We start from the raw sequence: 11,238 nt of genomic DNA on the forward strand, positions 1-11,238 counted from the left end.
ATTCAAAACTTCAGATTCTGAGGAGGAAGAGATCGAAAAAAGTGAAAACAAAAATAAGGAAAAAAAAGAGGAAAATGAGCGGATAGCAATAGCGGAAAGCTGGGATACTATTATATTTGCTCAAGCAATAAGGGGCTCTATGTTAGTAACCCACTCAATTCTTAGGAAATATATTGTATTGCCTTCATTGATAATAGCCAAAAACATCGGCCGTATGTTATTATTTCAATTCCCCGAGTGGTATGAGGATTTGAGGGGGTGGCGTAGAGAAATGCATGTTAAATGTACCTATAATGGTGTTCAATTATCCGAAACAGAATTTCCAAAAAACTGGTTAACAGACGGTATTCAGATAAAGATACTATTTCCTTTCTGTTTGAAACCTTGGCACAGTTCTAAGTTACGATCCCACCATAGAGATCCAATGAAAAAAAAGAAAGAAAAAAAAGAAAATTTTTGTTTTTTAACAGTCTGGGGAATGGAAACTGAATTCCCGTTTGGTTCTCCCCGAAAACGACCTTCCTTTTTTGAACCCATTTCTAAAGAACTTGAAAAAAAAATTAGAAAAACGAAAAATAATTTTTTTCTAGTTTTAAAAGAAAAAAAAAGGGGGTTTATAAAGGGCTCGGAAGAACAAGCACGATGGATTATAAAAATAGGTTTATTTATAAAAAGAATAATGAAAGAGCTTGTAAAAGTAAACCCAATTCTCTTATTTGGATTGAGAAAAGTATATAAATTGAGTGAAAATCAAAATGGAAAAAATTCTATAATAAAAAATCAGATTATTCATGACGCGTCCAGTCGAATTAAATCAATGGATTGGACAAATTATTCACTGACAGAAAAAAAAATGAAGGATCTGTCCGATAGGACAAGTACAATCAGAAATCAAATCGAAAAAATAACAAATGACAAGAAAAAAAAATGGAGAATCCCAGATATAAATATTAGTTCTAATGATAGAAGTTATGATGATAAAAGATTAGAATCGCCAAAAAACTTTTGGCAGAGATTAAAATTAAAAAGAGGAAGTACTAGATTAATACGTAAACGGCACCATTTTTTCCAATTTTTGATTGAAAAGATATACATGGATACCTTTTTATATCTTATTAATATTCCCAGGATCAAGGTACAACCTTTCCTTGACTTAAAAATAAAAAATTTTGATAAATACAGTTACAATGATGAAACAAATGAAAACGGAATTGATGAAACAAATGAAAACGGAATTGATGAAACAAATGAAAATAGAATTTTTTTTATTTCGACTATAAAAAAGCCACTTTCTATTTCTAATATTAGAAATAAGCATTCCCAGAATTTTTCTGGCCTATTTTCCTTGTCACAGGCATATGTTTTTTATAAATTATCACAAACCAAAGTTATTAACAAATATCACTTGAGGTCTGTACTTCAATATCACGGAATATCTCGTTTTCTTAAGGATAGAATAAAGGATTTTTTTGGAACACAAGGAACATTTGATTTTGAATCAAGGCATAAGAAACTTCGGAATTCGGGAATGAATGAATGGAAAAACTGGTTAAGTAGTCATTACCACTATCAATATGATTTAGCTCAGACTACATCGTCTCCATTAGTGCTGAAAAAATGGCGAAATAGAGTCAATCAAAGTCGTACGGTTCCAAATCCAAAGAAAGCCTCAACAAAATTGTATTCATATGAAAAAAACCAATTAATTAATTCTGAGAAAAAAAATGATTATGTCATGGATTCATTACCGAGTCAAAAAGAAGACAAATTGAAAAAACAATACAGATATGATCTTTTATCACATAAATATATTAATTATGAAGAAAGGAAGGATTCATATATTTCTGGAGTGCCGTTACAAATAAACAAGATTCAAGAAATTCCCTATAAGTACAACACATATAAACCCGAATTTGATTATGTGCCGGGAGATATAGCTATTAGTGATTATCCGGGAGAAGATTTTATTATTGATACGGATAAAAATCCCGATAGAAAATATTTTGATTGTAGAATCATTTATTTTTGTCTTAGAAAGAAGATCGATATTGAGGCCTGGACCAATATGGATACTGGAACCAACATTAATAAAAGTACTAAGACCGTAACTCATTATTATCCAATAATTAATCAAATTGATAAGAAAGACCTTTCTTATCTCGCGATTCATAAACAAATCAAGCTATCCAACAAAAAAAAAACATTTTTTGACTGGATGGGAATGAATGAAGAAATACTAAATCGTCCCATATCAAATCTGGAACTTTGGTTCTTCCCAGAATTTTTGGGGCTTTATGATGCATATAGGATTAAACCATGGATCATACCAATCAAATTACTTCTTTTCCATTTTAATGGAAATCAAACCACTAGTGAAAATAAAAACATCAACGGAAAAGAAAAAAAAGATCTTCATATATCATCTAATGAAAAAAAATATCTTGAATTAGAAAATAAAAAAGAAAAAGAGCAGTCAGTCCAAGAAGATCTTGGATCAGATCTACCAAACCAACAAAAAGAGGATAAAGACGATTATGGTGGATCAGACATTAAAAAGCGTAGAAAGAAAAAGCAATCCAAGAGCAATACGGAAGCGGAACTAGATTTCTTATTGAAAAGATATTTGCTTTTTCAATTGAGATGGGATGAGCCTTTGAATCAAAAAATAATCAATAATATTAAGGTATATTGTCTCCTGCTTAGACTGAAAAATCCAAAGAAAATTGCTATTCCTCTATTCAAAGAGGAGAAATGAGTCTGGATATAATGCTGATTCAAAGGGGTCTAACTCTTACAAAATTGATCAAAAAAGGAATATTGATTCTCGAACCAGTTCGCCTGGCTATAAAATGGGATGGGCAATTTATTATGTATCAAACTATAACTATTTCACTGGTCCATAAGAGTAAAGACCAAACTAATCGAAAATGCCGAGCAAAAGGAAATGTTGATAAGAATTTTTTTGATGAATCCATTACAAAACAAAGACATGAAGGGGTCCTTGGAAATAGAGATGAAAATCATTATGAGTTTCTTGTTCCTGAAAATATTTCATCTCCTAGACATCGTAGAGAATTGCGAATTCGAATTTGTTTAAATTCGGAGAATATTAATGTTGTGGATAGAAATAAAGTATTTTGCAATGAGAACAGCATAAGGAACTGCGGTCCATTTTTGGATGAGAGCAAGCATCTTGATAGAGATCCAAATAAATTCATTAAATTGAAATTATTTCTTTGGCCAAATTATCGATTAGAAGATTTAGCTTGTATGAATCGCTATTGGTTTGATACCAGTAATGGAAGCCGTTTCAGTATGTCAAGGATATATATGTATCCACGATTGAGAATAAGTTGATGATAAATTACCTATATATAATGTGTCATATCTAGGATGGTATATGAAGGCAAACAGATATACACACGTGTTGTATTATATTTACATTACTGATACATGATACTGATTCAATGACCTAAGAATCTTCTTAATCTTAGGTCTCATTTTTTATATTTTTTTTGGGGGGGGTGAGGGGCTATACTTTATGTATCTATATCCGAATCAAATTGCAAATTGATTAATGAAATTTGATAGAAAAGATAGTAATAGTATATGAATAAATTCATAGTATTGTGTATACCAGATTAAAATGACTAGCATTATTTTTACTGATCGATAAACTCCATATCTGATATCTGTATAAAAGAAAGAAAAAAGGGGGGTAGAAGAATTATTTTTATGGTAAAAAATTCATTAATCTCGGTTATTTCGCAAGAAGCAAAAGAAGAAAACGAAAACAAGGGGTCTGTTGAATTTCAAGTATTCAGCTTCACCAATAAAATACGGAGACTTACTTCACATTTGGAATTGCACAAAAAAGACTATTTATCTCAGAGAGGTCTACGGAAAACTCTGGGAAAACGTCAACGGTTGCTGGCTTATTTGTCAAAGAAAAATAGAATACGTTATAAAGAATTAATTGGTCAGTTGAATATTCGGGAGCCAAAAACTCGTTAAGTTAATTTGAAAATTCATTTTTAATTATTTGATTTTATTAGATCTTGAATTTTGATGAACTTCATTTCGTTTTCAGCAATTCATGGAATAATGAATCGGGGAAAAAACATATGACTGTACCAGCTACAAGAAAAGACCTCATGATAGTCAATATGGGCCCTCACCACCCATCAATGCATGGCGTTCTTCGACTGATCATTACTCTAGATGGTGAAGATGTTATTGACTGTGAACCCATATTGGGTTATTTACACAGAGGGATGGAAAAAATTGCGGAAAACCGAACAATTATACAATATTTACCTTATGTAACGCGTTGGGATTATTTAGCTACTATGTTTACCGAGGCAATAACGGTAAATGGACCAGAACGGTTGGGAAATATTCAAGTCCCTAAAAGAGCCCGCTATATCAGAGTCATTATGCTGGAACTGAGTCGTATAGCTTCTCATTTGTTATGGCTCGGCCCTTTTATGGCGGATATCGGTGCGCAGACTCCTTTCTTCTATATTTTCAGAGAGAGAGAATTGATATATGATCTATTCGAAGCTGCCACAGGTATGCGAATGATGCATAATTATTTCCGTATCGGAGGCGTAGCTGCTGATCTACCTTATGGCTGGATAGATAAATGTTTGGATTTCTGTGATTATTTTTTAACAGGGGTTGCTGAATATCAAAAGCTTATTACGCGCAATCCCATTTTTTTGGAACGAGTTGAAGGAGTGGGTGTTGTTGGAGGAGAGGAAGCAATAAATTGGGGTTTATCAGGACCAATGCTACGAGCTTCCGGAATCCAATGGGATCTTCGTAAAGTTGATCATTATGAGTGTTACGACGAATTTGATTGGGAAGTGCAATGGCAGAAAGAGGGAGATTCATTAGCTCGTTATTTAGTCCGAATCAGTGAAATGACAGAATCCATAAAAATTATTCAACAAGCTCTGGAAGGAATTCCGGGGGGACCCTATGAGAATTTAGAAGTCCGACGCTTTGATAGAGCAAGGGATTCCGACTGGAATGATTTTGAATATCGATTCATTAGTAAAAAACCCTCTCCTACTTTTGAATTGTCGAAACAAGAACTTTATGTGAGAGAGTGGAAGCCCCAAAAGGCGAATTGGGAATTTATCTGATAGGAGATCAGAGTGTTTTTCCCTGGAGATGGAAAATTCGTCCGCCGGGTTTTATCAATTTGCAAATTCTTCCTCAGCTAGTTAAAAGAATGAAATTGGCTGATATTATGACGATACTAGGTAGTATAGATATCATTATGGGAGAAGTTGATCGTTAAAATGATAATTGATATGACAGAAGTGCAGGCTATCAATTCTTTTTCCAGATTGGAATCCTTAAAAGAGTTTTATGGGCTCATATGGTTGCTTGTCCCTATTTTTACTCCTGTATTGGGAATCACAATAGGGATACTAGTAATTGTGTGGTTAGAAAGAAAAATATCCGCAGGTATACAACAACGTATTGGACCTGAATACGCGGGCCCTTTGGGAATTCTTCAAGCTCTAGCGGATGGGACCAAACTACTTTTCAAAGAGGATCTTCTCCCCTCTAGAGGAGATATTCGTTTATTCAGTCTAGGGCCCTCTATAGCAGTCATATCAATTTTACTAAGTTATTCAGTAATTCCTTTTGGATATCGCCTTGTTCTAGCCGATCTTAGTATAGGTGTTTTTTTATGGATTTCCATTTCAAGTATTGCTCCTATTGGACTTCTTATGTCAGGATATGGATCGAATAATAAATATTCCTTTTTAGGTGGTCTCCGAGCTGCTGCTCAATCCATTAGTTATGAAATACCATTAACTCCATGTGTGTTATCAATATCTCTACGTGCGATTCGTTGGGACATGTACTTTTACCTATTTCTTTCTAGGAAAGAAGTTGAATGTAGGGAATAAAGATCTTCCGTTTTTTATTCATCATTCGGGGTGATGACCTAAACCAGATAGTTATATGAGTGAAAGAAAACTGCTTCTAAATTTGCAGTAAAAAGATTAAGTCTCATTCCCTATGTACAAGAGTTCAGCGGAAATAAACAGTATAAATTACCCCAAGATTGGTTGATTAGTCATCATGATTTGAAGCGGGTAGAAAAGATCAACTGGATGGAGTTTTAACGGTTGTATGTATTGCCATACCGGGGATCAAGCAAAAATGAGTGGACGGTTAGGAACACCAAAATACACAAAGGATTAGTAATGGAGATAATGTAAGTTATCCAAATGGGTATTTCTGCATAAAATAAACGGAATCCTAATGGGGGCTTTAAGTTGGTAGAAATGATCAAGCAGTACTTCCCCACGATCCCGATCCCGAGTATGCTCCTATCCACTAGTTAAAGAAATAACTATCAGGAACGAAGTAATCCTTTATTTTTAGAGCCCTCCTCTCTTTTTCTGAGAAAGAAGAATAGGAACGAGAAGAAATAGAATTGCAATAAGAAAATGAAAAATACGAAATATTTTCTATTCTTTCTTTTCTCTATCCATATTCATAGAGATAGACAGGTAGAGTTCTTATCATGATTCATGAGCTAATGTCTAATTCTTTTTTTCGTAATCGAAATAAATGGGTCGAAATATCTATTGTTGATCCAAGGAGTATTTTATTAAAGGATTAAGTAATTTTATTACTGAACAAAGAAAAATAGAAATTTTAAATTATAAAGGATAAGATCAATTCGGAAGCATTTTTTTGGTATTATAGCAGACGGAATTGCATTGGTCTAATTTGGGGCTCTTCGATGCATCTTTACTCTATCTACCCTACTAACATATCGGGATAATACTGAATCAGTCCTTAGATTTATTTATGGCCATCGAGGAGCCGTATGAGGCTGAAGTATCATGTACGGTTCTGGAATAGCGATGAAAGCAGTGATGTTATCACCGACTATGATTATCTAACAGTTCAAGTACAGTTGATATAGTCGAGGCGCAGTCAAAATATGGTTTTTGGGGGTGGAATTTGTGGCGTCAACCTATAGGGTTTACAGTTTTTCTAATTTCTTCCCTAGCAGAATGTGAGAGATTACCTTTTGATTTACCAGAAGCAGAAGAAGAATTAGTAGCAGGTTATCAAACCGAATATTCAGGTATCAAATTTGGTTTATTTTACGTTGCTTCCTATCTAAATCTCCTAGTTTCTTCATTATTTGTAACAGTTCTTTACTTAGGTGGTTGGAATTTCTCTGTTCCGTACATATTTATTCCTGAGCTTTTCGGAATAAACGAAGTGGGTGGGGTTTTTGGAATGACAATTGGTATTTTTATTACATTAGCTAAAGCTTATTTGTTCCTGTTCATTCCTATTACAACAAGATGGACTTTACCTAGGATGAGAATGGACCAACTATTAAATCTTGGGTGGAAATTTCTTTTACCTATTTCTCTAGGTAATCTATTATTGACAACTTCTTTCCAACTCCTTTCACTATAAGGGCATACGAGATTCTATTCCCGATTTATAACTTCTCTCAAACAAGAGAAAGAAACAGCAAATTATTCATAGAAATTCGCCATATGTTCCCTATGGTAACTGGGTTCATGGATTATGGTCAACAAACAGTAAGAGCTGCAAGGTATATCGGTCAAAGTTTCATGATTACCTTATCCCACACGAATCGTTTACCCGTAACTATTCAATATCCTTATGAAAAATTGATCACATCAGAGCGTTTCCGTGGTCGAATTCACTTTGAATTTGATAAATGCATTGCTTGTGAAGTATGTGTTCGTGTCTGCCCTATAGATCTACCCGTTGTTGATTGGAAATTAGAAACCGATATTCGAAAAAAACGATTGCTTAACTATAGTATTGATTTCGGAATCTGTATATTTTGTGGTAACTGCGTTGAGTATTGTCCAACAAACTGTTTATCAATGACTGAAGAATATGAACTTTCTACTTATGATCGTCACGAATTGAATTATAATCAAATAGCTTTGGGTCGGTTACCAATGACAGTAATTGAAGATTACACAATCCAAACCATTATGAACTCTACTCAAATAAAAACAGCCACGGGGAAACCCTTTGATTCAAGAACGATTACCGATTACTAAGATTCCGTTTTGATCTAAAGCTAAAAGAGCGAAGCTTCTTTTATTTTACTCGATGAATAACTAAAAATCCGAACTCTTGATTGATGAGAATGACGGTTTGCTTTGGATTCAAAATCCATTCACATATCCGTGATTATTTCGAAATCTATAAATGTATAAGTAATCTATAAAATAGAATAATATCGAATTTCGAACGACTCTTTCGGACTCTTTCGGATAGATAAATGGAATTAATAACTCTATCTACACCAACTCACACCCCATATAGGATGAAATTCAATAAGTAACTTATCCTAAAAAACGGGGTAACTTCTTTTGTTTTTTTTTTTTTTTTCTGATTTGGTCAATAAGATTATGAAACATTTCAACTTATTTATCTCTTTTTACATATAATGGATTTAACTGGACCAATACATGATTTTCTTTTAGTATTTTTGGGATCGGGTCTTATATTAGGGGGTCTAGGAGTGGTATTACTTACCAATACCATTTTTTCTGCCTTTTCATTGGGATTGGTTCTTGTTTGTATATCCTTATTTCATATTCCATCGAATTCCCATTTTGTAGCTGCTGCGCAGCTCCTTATTTATGTGGGAGCCATAAATGTCTTAATCATATTCGCTGTGATGTTCATGAATGACTCAGAATATTACAATGATTTCCATCTTTGGACCGTTGGAGATGGAGTAACTTCACTGGTTTGTACAAGTATTTTTGTTTCACTAATTACTACTATCCTAGATACGTCGTGGTACGGGATTATTTGGACTACAAGATCAAACCAAATTTTGGAACAGGATTTGATAACTAATGGTCAACAAATTGGGATTCATTTATCAACAGATTTTTTTCTTCCATTTGAACTCATTTCTATAATTCTTTTAGTTTCCTTGATAGGTGCAATTGCTATGGCGCGTCAGTAATAAATACCTATAATTATAAATCTAATACCAGTATCTTTCTTTGTTTTGTACTTGTTATATTCGAGTCAATCAAACCGACCAAGGCTTAATTGTTGTTCATATTGAAATGAAATGAATCCAGATTGATGAGGATTTGTTTAATGATGCTTGAACATGAACTTGTTTTGAGTGCCTATTTATTTTCTATCGGTATTTATGGATTGATCACAAGTAGAAATATGGTTAGAGCACTTATGTGTCTTGAGCTTATACTGAATGCCGTTAATATAAATTTCGTAACATTTTCTGATTTATTTGATAGTCGCCAATTAAAAGGCGACATTTTCTCGATTTTTGTTATAGCTATTGCCGCCGCTGAAGCAGCTATTGGACCAGCTATTGTTTCGTCAATTCATCGTAATAGAAAATCAACTCGTATCAATCAATCGAATTTGTTGAATAAATAATGCTAATTATATTAATGTGTTAATCATACAAATAACGAAAAAAAATTCACTAATTCAAATTAGCATCATGTACGGCATAAACAAAGATACGACCATGTTTGCTAAAACGTAATAAATCAAAGTATCTTGGCCCTCTCTCATGAGCAGATCCAGAAGTCGATTTATTAGAAAACAATTCTGGTAAATCATTGATTCGTCTGGTGTCTACAATATCTGATTCAGTTATTATTTGACTAGATCGAAAATTTATGACGTTCAAAAAATGGATAGATCCAATGTCACATTCAGTAAAGATTTATGATACATGTATAGGGTGTACTCAATGTGTCCGAGCCTGCCCCACAGATGTATTAGAAATGATACCTTGGGACGGATGTAAAGCTAAGCAAATTGCTTCTGCTCCAAGAACAGAAGACTGTGTAGGTTGTAAGAGGTGTGAATCCGCTTGTCCAACAGATTTCTTGAGTGTCCGGGTTTATTTATGGCACGAGACAACTCGCAGCATGGGTCTATCTTATTGATACGTTACAGAAAACTTCACTTGAATCCATTTTTTTTCTCTTTACCGACAAAACTCCGTACTCGATAAAATCTATTATTTCGAGCACGGGGTTTTCTGGTCAAAGTGTATCTTATCTTGTCTTTACCACGAATGATTTTCCTTGGTTAACAATAATTGTTGTTTTGCCGATATCCGCGGGTTTTTCAATTTTATTTCTTCCCCATAAGGGAAATAAGGTAATTCGATGGTATACTATATGTATATGCCTAGTAGAACTTCTTCTAACAACCTATGCATTCTGTTATCATTTCCAATTGGACGATTCATTAATCCAATTAGAACAGGATTATAAATGGATAAATATTTTTAATTTTCACTGGAGGCTAGGAATTGATGGAATTTCCATAGGACCCATTTTACTGACGGGATTCATCACTACTTTAGCTACTTTAGCGGCTCGGCCAGTTACTCGGGATTCGCGATTGTTCCATTTCTTAATGTTAGCAATGTACAGCGGTCAAATAGGATCATTTTCTTCTCGCGATCTTTTACTTTTTTTCATCATGTGGGAGTTAGAATTAATTCCTGTTTACCTACTTCTATCCATGTGGGGGGGGAAGAAACGTTTGTACTCAGCTACAAAGTTTATTTTGTACACTGCTGGGGGTTCTATTTTTCTCTTAATGGGAGTTCTTGGCATGGGTTTATATGGTTCTAATGAACCAACATTAAATTTTGAAACATCAGCTAATCAATCGTATCCTGTAGCATTAGAAATAATATTCTATTTTGGGTTTCTTATTGGTTATGCTGTCAAATCACCGATTATACCTCTACATACATGGTTACCAGATACCCACGGCGAAGCACATTACAGTACATGTATGCTTCTAGCCGGAATCTTATTAAAAATGGGGGCGTATGGATTGGTTCGGATCAATATGGAATTATTACCCCACGCTCATTCTATATTTTCTCCCTGGTTGATGATAGTAGGCACAATGCAAATAATCTATGCAGCTTTAACATCTCCCGGGCAACGCAATTTAAAAAAGAGAATCGCCTATTCCTCGGTAATCTCATATGGGTTTTACAATTATAGGAATTGCTTCCATAACCGATACGGGACTCAATGGAGCCATTTTACAAATAATTTCTCATGGATTTATTGGTGCGGCGCTTTTTTTCTTGGCAGGAACGAGTTACGATAGAATACGTCTTGTTTATCTCGACGAAATGGGAGGAATAGCTATCCCAATGCCCAAAATATT

The 11,238-nt window shown here is 34.1% G+C and overlaps 1 pseudogene across 1 annotated transcript; it reads left to right on the forward strand.

Moving 5' to 3' along the window:
• Positions 1 to 4,124: 4,124 nt before the first annotated feature.
• On the forward strand, positions 4,125 to 10,879 carry LOC147553633 (NAD(P)H-quinone oxidoreductase subunit H, chloroplastic-like; annotated as a pseudogene). Its single transcript, XR_015236506.1, has 2 exons — positions 4,125 to 5,862; positions 6,932 to 10,879. The product of XR_015236506.1 is annotated as an NAD(P)H-quinone oxidoreductase subunit H, chloroplastic-like (transcript).
• The last annotated feature ends 359 nt before the right edge of the window (positions 10,880 to 11,238 follow it).

Source organism: Eschscholzia californica, unplaced genomic scaffold, assembly GCF_041429995.1.
Source record: "Eschscholzia californica isolate CP2 unplaced genomic scaffold, dmEscCali1.0.p SCAF_291, whole genome shotgun sequence".
Lineage (NCBI taxonomy): Eukaryota > Viridiplantae > Streptophyta > Magnoliopsida > Ranunculales > Papaveraceae > Eschscholzia > Eschscholzia californica.